General features: G+C 45.7%; 1 protein-coding gene across 1 annotated transcript in view; it reads right to left on the bottom strand.

Annotated features, from left to right (window-relative positions):
- Window positions 1-13822, bottom strand: part of LOC101555744 (RAD54 like 2) — a 118986-nt gene extending 105164 nt beyond the window's left edge. The window contains exon 1 of the mRNA XM_004615204.2: window positions 13627-13822. The gene's annotated coding sequence lies outside the window, so the exon portion shown is untranslated. The remainder of the gene's footprint in view (window positions 1-13626) is intronic.
- Between the last annotated feature and the right edge of the window lie 313 nt (window positions 13823-14135).

The raw sequence follows: 14135 nt of genomic DNA, 5'->3' as shown, positions 1-14135 counted from the left end.
AGTCGGCAAATTGAAAACCAAGTCTAATAGGGTTGATTTGACAGATGAGATCAAGTAACAAGTCTTTGATAAAAGACTCTGGGGTTACTGCCTCAGCTGGGTCAACAGATACCCTAACTAGTGATTACAAGACAGACTTGGTGAGATTTATGAAAAAAATCTTCCAACATCTAAAACAGATGGCTTTGCCAAAGAGATACCTGACCACTAGAGAATGTGAGAACATAAAATAGAGCAAATTTCAAGCAAATCGCCCCCCCCCCGACCAAATCATCATTTCTTTTTTTATGCATTTCTTTTCCTTTACATAGTTAAGTAAAATGTTGGATGCTATTTCACTATATAATTATGGCATCTTTGTATTAGGAGTACAAAAAAGAGGAGTCTTTAATGTCAACGATTTATTGTCAATTTAGCTATGGTCAAGATTACATATGTCAAGTGCATAATAAATAACAAACATCCCCTCCCCACCTTCAAAAGGCACCAAAGTTCAGAGAAGTAGGAAACTCTGAATGCTAAATGCTATCGGAAAACTTCCTGAAAGAGGGAAGTGAGAGACAGCACAGTGGGGAGGCACTTGTCTTGTATGCAGCTAACCCGAGTTAGATCCCTGGCATCCCATATAGTCCTCTGAGTCCTACAAGGAGTGATCCTGGAGCACCTTCGGGTGGTGCCCCAAAACAAAACAAAACAAAAATTCCTACAAGAGACAAACTTTAAGACAGCATTAGAAGCAGAGCAAAATTAGACAAGTGAAGGAGGAGGGTAATGGATCATGGGATAATGGCAGAGAAATCTTGAGACATGAGTGGAGGGTTTGGTGCAGCACCTCTGCAACTATAAAATAACTTCACTATTGTAAATACAATAGATCGATAAAAATAAATAATAAAAATCTTAAGTAAAAAAAATTCAAACAAGTGAAAGGAGAAAACATTCCAAACAAGACTCAAGGTTTAGATATGAAGTATGCAGAAAAGGCAGAAATGTTTCCTGGAAAGGAAAATAAAATTGCCACACTAATTAAAAACATCTACTACTTACTAATATTGGTGGGCAATGAAGGTATATAAAAGAAATAACCCCAATTATAAAGTGAGGATTGCTACTATAGAAAGGTTTTCCAGTAAATTGACACACAGATATGTACATGTATACCATGAGGACTCGAAATGTAGCTCAGTGGTAATGTTCATGCTTGTATGCATGATAACTAAGTTCAATGCCCGGCGCCACACCAAAAAATGTGTGGATGCGTGCGCATGCACATGTACGCACGTATGTGTGTTGAATAAGGATGTTGATTTCTGTAGTAATTAAAATTTTCTGGAATTAAGAGATGACTGTATTATCTTACTAATATACTAAAAAAGTCACTGAATTCAGGGACTGGGAAGATAGTATGGAAGGTAGGGTTCTTGCCTTACACACGGTCAACCTGGGTTCAATCCTTTACACCCTATATGGTTCTCTGAGTCCAGCCAGGAGTGATCACTGAGTCAGAGCCAGGTGTGCTCCCCACAAAAAATTAACAAATGAAGCCACTGAACTAAATTTTTTTAAATGATTTATTGTCACTGTCACTGTCATTTCATTGCTCATCAATTTGTTCGAGCAGGCACCAGTAACATCTCCATTGTGAGACTTGTTACTGTTTTTGGCATATTGAATACACCACGGGTAGCTTGCCAGGCTCTGCCATGTGGACAAGATACGCTCGGTAGCTTGCCGGGCTCTCCAAGAGGGGTGGAGGAATCGAACCCAGGTCGGCCACGTGCAAGGCAAACTCCCTACCCACTGCACTATCCCCGCTGCACTATCACTCTGGCCCATGATTTATTGTAAGTATATTATATTTCAAAAAGCAAATAGAAAAAGGTGAGGGGTTGGGGAGACTAAGTTGCTATAAGGCATAGAAGAATATAACTTTCCTAAGATAAAGAGAGTCAATACGATAACTAGAGTCTCTTGCCCACTCGCCTGGCTGTCTTCCCCCCCCTCACGGCCAAAGACCTCCGGAGCCTAGCCACAGCCATGCTCAAGGCCCCTCTCCACACGTTCGAATGAGCCTCATGCATGAAGGTACCGGCAGAGGAACCCAGGTGTGTGGGACCCGGGGCTGAGACCTCCAAGCCTGCTTGGATGGGGACTGGGCCTCTTCCACCCAGATTTCCCATTTTCCAGTAGCTAGGTGGTCACACCCAGGGACTGCCCCTGGCGATGTGTAATCCCACCAACAGCCAACATCCAGAGACTTAAAACCAAGCTCCCAGAAGCGCATGATGTAGAGAGTCTCTTGCCCATGAAACATCTTACAGCCTACTTCTCCCTCTGGGAGAAACTGGCAAGCTACCAAGAGTTTCCTGCACACACAGGAGAGCCTCGCAAACTCACCATGGTGTGCCAAAACCAGTAAGAATGCTGGGTCTCATTCCCCTGACCCTGAAAGAGCCTCCAATGCGGCATCATTGGGAAGGACAAGTAAAGAGAGGCTTCTAAAATCTCAGGGCTTGGACAAATGGAGACATTACTGAGACCGCTCAAGAAATTCGACAATCGACGGGATGATTGATGATGATGATGATGATGAAGATACTGAGGGCTTCTCAGAAAAGGAAACAGAACTGAATAGTAAAGGACAAATAGCCTTCTTTAAGCAGAGAAGGATGAAGTCATTCAAGAGGAGGAAATGAAACACGTTGGTTTCACGGGATTAGAGGTTGGAGGGAATAAATGGGGAGATTGCAAGAGATGAGAAGTAGACAGGCCAGATCTGGATCTAGCATTGCCTCCTGAGGACTTTGCTAAGGACTCTGAACTTTGTTCTAAACTAGGATTGACAAATAAGTGGCATTTGGCACCACCTTCCTATCTGTACCTCTGGCAGACAAATTATGGCATCAAGTCTTTCATAGCTGGGCTTAAAACTCAATTCTCTCCTCCACCTACTCAATTTTCCCATAATTTACGTTTCCCTAATGGAAGCCACTGATTTTAATTTGGAGAGTGGCATCACAGAATTCCCCATTAAAAAAGAAAAACATAGGGGCTGGAGCAATAGCACAGTGGGTAGGGCGTTTGCCTTGCACGTGGCCAACCCAGGTTCAATTCCCAGCGTCCCATATGGTCCCCTGAACACCACCAGGAGTAATTCCTGAGTGCAAAGCCAGGAGTAACCCCTGTGCATTGTTGGGTGTGACCCAATCCCCCCCCCCCAAAAAAAAAAGATCATCATAGGGAGCCGGAGCAATAATACAGTGGGTAGGACACTTGCCTTGCAAGTGGCCATCCTGAGTTTGATCCCTGGCATCCCATATGTTCCCATGAGCAGCACAAGGCATGATTCCTGAGCACAGAGCCAGGAATAACCATTAAGCATTGCTGGGTATGGCCAATAAATAAAACAAAACTTGAAAAAAAAAATAAATACGAATAGTCTAGGCCTGAGATAGTATAAGGTTTAAGGTGTTTGCCTTGCATGCAGCTAACGCAAGTTCACTCAAAGACACTGTAAACTATACCCAGAATGCCATCAGGAGTGATCTCTGAGCACTGCCAAAAACAGACCGTTTAGAACTGCCAAAAGCAGACCGTTTATCAGGGGATAATGAAAATTAATACAAAAAAAAAAACTACTGAAAGGTACAGAAACTCACTCTAGAGAGACAGAGCAGGTAGAATGCTAGCCCTGTGTACAGCCAAGACAGATCTGATCCATAGGATCCCCTATTGTCCCCCAAGCGCCAATAGAACCCAGGAATAGAGCCTATTCCTGGGTTCTATTCCAGGGTTATAGCCCAAAACCCTGGCTCCTCAAAAAATATACACAAACTGGGGAAAATGGCTGAAGGGAAAGCAAATTTTTATATAAAAATTACAGGGGCTGGAGAGACAGTTCCACAGATAAGGTTATTGCCTTGCACGCAGCCGACCTGGGTTTGATCCCTGGCATCCTATTATGGTCCCCCAAGCACTGTGAGGAGTGATTCCTGAGCCAGGAGTAACCTCTAGGCACCACACCACCAGATGTGTCCCAAAAATGAAAGAAAGAAAAAGAGAAAGAGAGAAAAAGAGGAAGGAAGGAAGGAAGGAAGGAAGGAAGGAAGGAAGGAAGGAAGGAAGGAAGGAAGGAAGGAAGGAAGGAAGGAAGGGAGGGAGGGAGGGAGGGAGGGAGGGAAGAAGGGAGGGAAGAAGGGAGGGAAGAAGGGAGAAAGGGAAGGAGAAAGGGAAGGAGGAAGGAAGGGAGAGAGGAAGGAAGGGAGGAAGGGAGGGGAAAAGGAAGGAAGGAAGGAAGGAAGGAAGGAAGGAAGGAAGGAAGGAAGGAAGGAAGGAAGGAAGGAAGGAAGGAAGGGAGGGAGGGAGGGAGGGAGGGAGGGAGGGAGGGAGGGAGGGAGGAAAGAAGGAAGGAAGGAAGGAAGGAAGGAAGGAAGGAAGGAAGGAAGGAAGGAAGGAAGGAAGGAAGGAAGGAAGGGAGGGAGGGAGGGAGGGAGGGAGGGAGGGAGGGAGGGGAAGATAGCCCATATCCCTGATTCCACAGACACTGGACAGCCTAAGAACAGCAAACAAAGTCAAGGAAAGAGAATTAAAGGCTGGTAACTGGCAAAACAGACAGCACAAAGTCAGGCAGGCAAAGGGTTCTCTCTCAGTCCAACCAAGCAACACCGAAACTGCAGACCATGGCAAACCAGCATCCAACCTAATAACACAGGAGGCAGATGATACAGTGAAGAAAAAAGTATGGGAAGACAGTGGGACTGTCAAACATAATGAGGTCAAAGAGCCCGAGTTCAACCCAGAATCATGTATGTGATTCTTTTCCAAATAACCATTTTTCTTCCATTTTTTTTTTTGGGGGGGGGAGGCAGGGGCCATACCAAGCAATGCTTAGGGCTTACTCCTAGCTCTTCATTCAGGATTACAGAGGGTGCCAAGGATAGAACCTGGGTCAGCTGCATGTAAGGCAAGTGCCCGACTCACTGTATTATGGCGCCAGCCCCTTTTCTTCTAACTTCTTTATGTTATCATAAATTACCCCACTGTGTAACCTAGTCTCATTTGTAAAGCCATCATACCTTGGTCATAGGCTTGATCTGTGAGGTAAATAGAGAATTGCCTCTAGCTTCCTCACTCACCCAGCTCTTCCAGAATTACCAGTCTGCTGCTAACGGGGCAGAAAAGAAGCTGTATTCCTTGTGTACCCTGCCTTCTGTGTATCCTCTATTGGCCAAAAGTCAGGAATACCATCACCCCAAACTGAAGTCCTAAGATATCCCATGAGGACATTTAAAAGATGGCCCTAAATTTAGGATAAGAAAACCTGGCACATTGCTGGGGTTTTAACCTCAGTGGTAGAATGTATCCAATATGCCATGTGGGCGGGATACTCTCAGTAGTTTGCCGGGCTCTCCGCTACCACCCACACGGCAGAGCCTGGCAAGCTACCCGTGGTGTATTTGATATGCCACAACCAGTAACAACAAGTCTCACAATAGGCACGTTACTGGTGCCTGCTCAAGCAAACCGATGAGCAAAAGGATGACAGTGATACAGTGACAGTGGTAGAATGTATTCTTGAAAAAAAATATATTTTTTAAGGGTACAAAGTCCACAGGGGTTTTCTTTTTTTTTTGGTTTGGGGTGGGTGGGGAGGGTTATTTGGACACACCAGACAGTATCCAAGACTTACTACTAGCAGGGCTCAAGAGACATGTGGTGGAGGCTGGAGCAATAGTACAGCGGATAGGGAGTTTGCCTTGCATGCGACCGACCCAGGTTCAATTCCCAGCATCCCATATGGTCCCCTGAGCACCACCAGGGGTAATTCCTGAATGCAGAGCCAGGAGTAACCCCTGTGCATCGCTGCGTATGACCCAAAAAGCAAAAAAGAGACATGATGTGGTGGGAATCAAACCCAGGTCGACCTTGTGCAGGCAAGTGCCTTATCTGATGTACTATCTGTCTGGCCCAGTTTTACTATTATTGGCCTGTGTACTAGAAAGTAAATACTTTCACCTCTTGGTACTTTCTTCCTAACCTGTAAAATGAGTGTATCCACCTCCCATGATTGTTGGGAGAAATTAAGTGCATGTATATAAATGTGTTTGAAATTTTTTAGTGAATAAAGGTACGAGGTCAGCCCTTTGAACTGTATCTATGGTCTTGAATATATTTTATAAACTATGATATCAAAGCAAACATTTTTCATTTTGCCTTTATAAAACTATGCCTATGCTGGGGCCGGCATAAGAGTACAACAAGTAGAATATTTGCCTTGAGCAACAATCATTGTTCAATTCCCAGCATACCATACGGTTATCTGAATCCCAACAGCAGTTATCCATGAGTGTAAAGACAGAAGTAAGCTCTCAGCACCACTCATGTGGCCCCCCAAAAACGAAACTGAAATAAATATTGGAGCCAGAGAGATAGTACGATAAGGCACTTAGCAAACCTGGGTTTGATTACCAGCGCCCTACACAGTCCCTTGAGATCACCAGGAGTGAGTGCAGAGGCAGGAATTAGCACTGAGCACTGCCAGGTGTGAACCAAAAACAAACAAATAAAAATAAATAACTAAACAAAAAAGAACTATGCCTATGTGCTATAAAAGTAGTACTAGTACTTTCAATGTCAGTGCTAACTGAAACTATCCTTGTTTGTATTGCTTCTAGCCTATAACGACTTCCTTCTCACCATCTCAATACTGCTAACAAAGCTTCAATTTAACAGTTGCTTGCCACATATAAAATGTCTTTGCTTTGCCTCAGTTTTCCTCTGTATTTCATATCAATTTTGTTTTTAACCTAGTTGTATTTCATGTTTTGCTTTTCTGTTATGTTTTCACTTGCATGAAAAAAACGAACTGCTTAAAGTAGGTTTCATCATATGGGGCCAGAGAGATAGTACAGGAGGTATGGCACTTGCAGTCACTTGGCAGACCCAGGTTCAATCCCTGCCATTCATATGATCCCCAAGCCCACCAAGAGTGATTCCTGGGGCTGGAGTGATAGCACAGCAGGTAGGGCGTTTGCCTTGCACACGGCCAACCCGGGTTCGATTCCCAGCATCCCATATGGTCCCCTCAGCACTGCCAGGAGTGATTCCTGAGTGCAGAGCCAGGACTGACCCCTGAGCATCACCGGGTATGACCCGAAAAGCAAAAAAAAAAAAAGAGTGATTCCTGAGTGCAGACCCAGGAGATATATATTTTTATATATATTTGTGATATATATATTTATATATTTGTGAAATATATATATCACAGATCACAGATGTTCCTCATAACCTGACCTCCAGGTCTCTTAGTCATCTGATCAACCATGAAAATTAAAGTAACTTAGACACAGATTCTCACGCTATTACACTACTAAGAAGAACCAAAAATGACTAAATAAATTGGCACAAGTCTGTAATACCTAGGTAAATAACTCAGAACACACAGTCTCCAAGCGAAGAATATATTAATTTCAGTGCTAGGACAACATTAGGCTAACAAAGAACTGTACAGATAACTTCTGAGTCACTGACTTCAAATTCCTAAATAAAGTTTGGACAAGTAATATTATAGTCTGAAAATGGTAACAGAGCTCAGCGAGATCTCCAAAAAGACCTATAGTTGATCAGAGTCACATCCCACTGATAAATTCATTACCTGGCTGGAGAGATAGTACAGGGGTTTATGCACTAGTATTTGTACAGCTTGCATGCAGCTAACCCTGATTTGATCCAAATCACCATATATGGTCCCCTGAGCACTGCCAGGAGCGATCCCTGAGCAAAGAGCAAGGAGTAAATCCTGAGCACAGATGGGTATGACCCCAAACTCCCCCAAAATTAATAATAATCATTAGAAATCCATTACCCACTACCCAGATAATCAATATTTGCCTAGAGACCTTGTGATCCAAACCGACTAGTAACTCTTCCTCACACATAAGGGAGAAAGTACTCAGAGAAATAAATGAACAATGGAAGATCTAGTTAATTCCAATAAAGAACTGTCAACTGAGGGCCAGAAATAATACAATGATTAAGGCCCTTACTTAGCATGCAGCTACGCTGACCATAGTTCAAAACCCAGCAAGTACATGGACCCCCCAGGACCACAATGTGTGGCCTCCAATCATAGAGTTAGGTGTTGCCCACAACCAATCCCCAAAAATAGAACAGCCACTCAACCACAGGATGATCTTACTGTGGTATACAGAATAACTAGACAAGGGAATACAATGTTTAAAGAGGGATGCCTAGATCACCCTTGACCTCAGACTATGGGAAGGACAGAGAAGGAAAGAAACTGAGGGGGGAAGAGGATGAGAAACAGGGGCCGGGGCACTCAATTATACTGGTACTGTGGGGGAGTGTATCCAAACATGATATTCACTCGTGTGTTGAGTCAAGCTACAAGCACCAAACTTTATAATGTGCCTGTCAAGGTGGCAGGCTAGAAGGGTACAGAGGAACATGGGAACACTGGTGGAGGGAAGTTGTCACTGGTGGTAGTATTGGTGCTCTAACATATGTCTAAATCTCAAATATCAGTAAATTTGTAAGTCACAGAGGAAACTTTTGTTTTTTGGGGTTTGGTTTTGGTTTTTGTGCCACACCTAGTGGTGCTCAGGGCTTACTCCTGGCTCTGCACTCAGGGATCACTTCTGGTATGGCTTGAGAGCTGGTAGAGTGCCAGAAATTGAACCCAAGTGCAGAAGAAGTGCCCTACCTAATTGTACTCTCTCTCTCCTACTTCCAAATCACATTCTTTTAAAATATAACAAAGGGGCTGAAAAGATAGTACTCTGTGTAGGGCACTTGTCCTGCACACGGCTGACCTGGGTTCAATACCCAGCACCCAATATGGTCCCCCGAGTACCACCAGGAGTAATTCCTGAGTACAGAGCTAGGATTTTTACCTCTGTGCATCTTCAGATGTGAACCAAAAACTAATAAAATAAGCAACCACATTAAAAAAAAAAAAACCTCACATTCTCTTCTAAGAGATATCCAAGATCTAATAGTACAGCAGGTAGGGCATTTGCTTTGCACGTGGCCAGCCCAGGTTGATACCTAGAACCCCATATGTTCCCCCAAGCCCACCAGGAATAATGCCTGATCACAGAACCAGGAGTAAGTCTTATGCACCACCAGATCTGGCCCATAAACAAAACAAAAAAATCTTCCTGAACAGACTGCTACATTCTATTAGCCTAATTAAAGAAAGCCCCTCTCTACTGTATCTCAGCTGCATCTGGAACCTTTAAGGGGGGGTTAGGGGGGAACAGCAACAAAGCCAGGTCTCTGATGACAAAGGAAAAAGTCTGAAAAAGCGTCTTGATTACCGGTCATCCAAAATATGATGCTCCCTGGTATACTCTACTATTGTCAATGGGCATGCGCATTTTCCCAAAAGGAAACGCCAAACAGCTCTTGGCTTTGCCATAGAAATTGCCAGGAAAAAAATTACGAGTGCTCGAAATGACCTTGGATTTCACAGTGTGGATTCTACTCATCAATTCTGGATCAAGACTACCTCAAATTCTCACCTGTCCAAAGTGCCAACAGATACAGACAGTGAGCTGCTCTCATCAGCAGATAAGGAAACTGAGCCTCTCATTTATGTGTAAGACCCAACTACAATCCTACTAACAATACCAAGAACAGTATCCCTTTGACACTAAATACTGAGCAAGCACTGAATACCCATGAAGCAACAGGCCCTAATATCCAGTTTTCATTACAACCTGAGTAAAATCAGACACATTTTATAGATAAAATAAAATGTAAAATATAGCTCTGAACGGTTAACAGTTTACCAGATAAAAAGTTAGCAAGATCAGGAGACTAGGAGACTACTCAACAGGCTGAACACATACTTTGCATGTGAGGAGGCCCAAGTTCAATGCCCAGCACTGCAAGGTCCCCCAAAGCACCACTGGGAGCAACTCCAGAACTGAGCTAATGGTAGTCCTTGAGAATCATCAGGTAAGACTTCTCTGTAACAAAAACAAGTAGGAAAATCTAGAAATAGGCTAATTCGAGAGAACATCGAACTGTACCAGGCACCTCCAAACTTTTATGAAGAAATCTAAACTCCCCACACGCACCACCAGTGTGGCCTTAATGGTCACCAGCACTGCAGGTCCAAGAAACTCTGCATCCTCCTCCAGCAAGTAATAGCACAGTGGGTAGGGCGTTTTGCCTTGCACGTGGCCAACCCAGGTTCGATTCCCAGTATCCCATATGGGATATGGTCCCCTGAGCACCGCCAGGAGTAATTCCTGAGCACAAAGCCAGGAGTATCCCTTGTGCATCACCAGGTATGACCCAAAAAGAAAAAAAAAAAAAAAGGACAGATCCTCCCAACCAACAAGCATTAGAGCAGACAAAGGGGGAAACCAAAACCTTCATGCTTCCCAAAACACACTAGGAAGGAAAGTATAATATTGAATATGCTTTCTGGGAAACATGAGTAGATAAAGAGTACTTGTAAATCACTGTTCTTGTAGACCTACAGAAACAAACAAAAATGTTTGTCTATAGGAATAAAGTTAACAGGCAGATTTAAGTTAAATAGCACCCAAAAAAATGAGTGCCAATGTGAACACATAATGTTTTTCCCAACAGAAAGCATAGGAAAATAACCAACTGTCACTAGTGAAAATAAATTCTTTATAAAAATTTAGTTGAGTTGGGGGTGGAGGGATAGCACAGCGGGTAGGGCATTTGCCTTACACGTGGCCGACCCGGGTTCGATTCCCAGCATCCCATATGGTCCCCTGAGCACCGCCAGGAGTAACTCCTGAGTGCAGAACCAGGAGTAACCCCTGTGCATCGCCAGCTGTGACCCAAAAAAGCAAAGATAAATAAATAAATAAATAAATAAAATTTTAAAATATATATTTAGTTGAGTTTTATTGATTAAAAGCTTGTTTGAGGGGCTGGAGAGATAGTACAACAGGGAGGGTGCTTGTCTTGCATGCAGCAGTCAACAGAGGTTCAATCCCCAACACCCCATATGGTCCCCGTAGCCCCACCAGGTGTGATCCCTAAACACAGAGGCAGGACTATGCCCTGAATACCACTGATTATGATCAAAAATTAAGAACAAGCTTGTTATAGGGCCAGAGAGAACTGAGACCATCCTTTCATTAAGTCCAGGTTCCATCCTCAGCACATCATAGTCCCCTGAGACTCCTAGAAGAAAAGCAAAGTTAAGTGACTGCTCTGCCAACCACCACCACACACACACACACAAAAGAAAATATGAGAAGGAGGGTGAAACAGAGACAGGAAAAAGACAAAAAATATTTTGTGTGGGGTAGAAGGGGGACAGAGCTCAACAGGCTGAGCACATGTGGAAGGCCGTGGTTCAATCCCCAGGACTGCATGGACCTTTGAGTACTGAGAACCACAGAAGTAGCCTAAGCAGTGCCAGGTGTGAGTCAAACTATGCCCCCACAATGCCCCTCAAACCACCCCCGGGAAGGGGGGGGTAGCAACCACCATAACTATTACTGAAGTCGAAGAGATAGTGTTTGCCTTAGCACATAGTCAGGTTCATTCTCAATCCCATAGTCAGTCCCCTGAGTACCACCAAGAGTGATTCCTGAGTGTAGAGTCAGAAGTTATCCCAGTGTATCACCAGGTATGGCCCAAAAACAAACAAACAACAACAACAACAAAAATAAACAAAAAAACCAAAAAACTATTAGTACAACTACGAAGAGAAATACACATCCTATCCCCCTTGGAAATTTATACTAGACTCCAACAAGATAAAACTTCCGAACACTCTGATCAGAAGGTACAATGATTCTGACAGATTTTTTTTTTCCAAATGCAGGAGTTGATCTCTCTTCCATAGACAGATAATACATCAACTTTGGCCTGAATACTCCATACATTTTTTTGTGCACAACTGTGGATCTCAGAGTTGGAGTCTGTATGCCACCCTTCAATGACACAGATGAGACATGTGTACAACCCAAATTCACTGAAGATGGACAACACCTACTGAAAATAATGCCATGTGAGAGTTAAGAGGGTGCTGAAATGAGAGTCACTAAAATTTAATAATTCAACATGATTTCAGGGCAACAGGAGAAAATAAAGTTTCATGGATTTAAAGAGCTGTAACAACATAAGCTGTTAGGGTTTTTATGTTCCTTTCTAGAGGACACACATTAAACAATGACACATAAACTAGTGAAAGGGGACATTGGGTTGAAAACCCCTGAATTAACATCAGTCATTACAATTCAGTCACAGTGATGAAAACATGAGTCAGAATTTAAAAACAATGGAGGAAAAAATTTGAGAGGAAAGCTTTGACTCCAAATACATGAAAATTCTTTAGTTAAAAACGTCAGGGGCAAGAGTGCATGCTTAGCATTTGGGAGGTAAGGCTCAAATTCCAGTACCACTAGAAAAGATCCTGAGCACCACAGAGTGTGCGCCCCAACCCCCAACACAACGAAATATACATACTGTCAATTATACAACTATCATTCTGATTTGAATTAAGAATGGGCCAGTCTTCCATTATGGAACACACTCATTCTGTTCCCACACACCAGATTCACTGAAGACCTGTAAACACCCCTAGTGAAAATAACGCCCAGGGAGAGTTAAGAGGGAAATGAAATGAAAGTCATGGTCTTCCAGTCCTATCCAACCAATAGAGTCAGCAGCACCTAGCAAGCCAACAGGAATTCTAACTTGTCTCTGTGAGACACCACACACACACACACACACACACACACACACACACACACACACACACACACACACACACACACACACTGTCGTCCCCCCACCCCACCCCCGCAGTAAAATACCATTCCTTATCAGGAAGACAAGGCTTCCAAGTTCCCCCTACTCAATCTTCCAGGCTGCCCACGTAAAGCGATCCTCCAGCCCCAGCAGCCTCCCAACGCGCCTCTGCACACCTCCAATCACAGCTCCGGACACTCACCGTGCCACACTCGGCTGCTCGAGTTTCCTGCCGGAGAAATCACTCGCTCCCACGCCAGGATGCATCTGGGCACCGGGAGAACTCCGCTCTCTGCGCAACTGCCCAGGCGCCTGAGCTCCAGCCTTCCCGAGACCTAGTCGGCGCCCACCCCTTGAGAAACGAAAACTCTCCGCGCTTCTCCCCAGTCCGACCCCAGTTTGCCAAGTTCTCAGACCCCCACGGGGGAGGGGCTGACGCAGACGGATGCGCCTCGGGGACCAAGCACACAAAGGGCCCTAGAATTCCGAACAGGAGCAGCCCCCTCCACACACAGCCGCGCGCGCGCATACACACACCCGCTGAGATCGGCCTCCAGGGCGTCTTTATCAAGTGACGAGAGCGCACGCCGCTAGAGTTACGTCTCCGTGCCCCCTGCCTCCCTTCCTCCGCTACAAAAACCCTCACGACCAAGCCACCCAAGGCCCCCGGTCGAAGCCCGGACCCCCGCCAGCCCTCCGACCGCTGGAGTTTCTTCCGCGCCCCGAACCCCGGGGCCTGTTTTGCAGCCCCCAGCTGCTGCGGCCCCGGGGCCCTGGCGGCGTCCCCACACGGCTCCCATTGTTGCGGGTCTCGGCGGCCCAAGAGAAGAGCCGGGAGCCGGCCCCCGCACTCACCTCCCTCGCCGCGGCTCCGGGCCGCGCCCGGCCGGACAGGGCCGAGTGACCGCGCGTCCTGCCGCGCCCGCCTCAGCGGTGTCGGGGGCGGCGGGGGCGGCAGCGGAGGCGGGAAGTAGCCGGCCAGGCCCCGGCGCCGCAGGCTGGCTCCGGCGGAGCGTCGGTCTTCTCCGGCGGCGGCGCTCACAGCCTCCGCTCTCGGTCCGCGCCAGAAAGCGTCCCCCTCCCGGCCCGTTTGCGCTGGTGCTCGGACGGGAACAAGCGCCGCCGACAGGAAAGTTCCGCGGAGAGTAGAGAGAGCCAAGACAGTTGCTGCGCCTGCTAGACAGCGATTCCTTCCTGGGCAGAGTCATCTATGCTACAGATGATTGTCTTGGGAAGGAAGGTGGCACGGAAAGCCCCAAGCCGGAATCCAGGTTCCACGGACTGGGGTTTGCACTCCAGCAGCCCTCGGAGAAGCCTGAGCCTTGCTTCCTGCTCTTTCCTCTCTGGGGTACAACCTCGGTGGG

This window comes from Sorex araneus, chromosome 4, assembly GCF_027595985.1.
Source record: "Sorex araneus isolate mSorAra2 chromosome 4, mSorAra2.pri, whole genome shotgun sequence".
NCBI classification, from domain to species: Eukaryota; Metazoa; Chordata; class Mammalia; order Eulipotyphla; family Soricidae; genus Sorex; species Sorex araneus.
The sequence above is the reverse complement of the archived record's forward strand: the minus strand, read 5'-3'. Positions and strand labels throughout refer to the sequence as shown.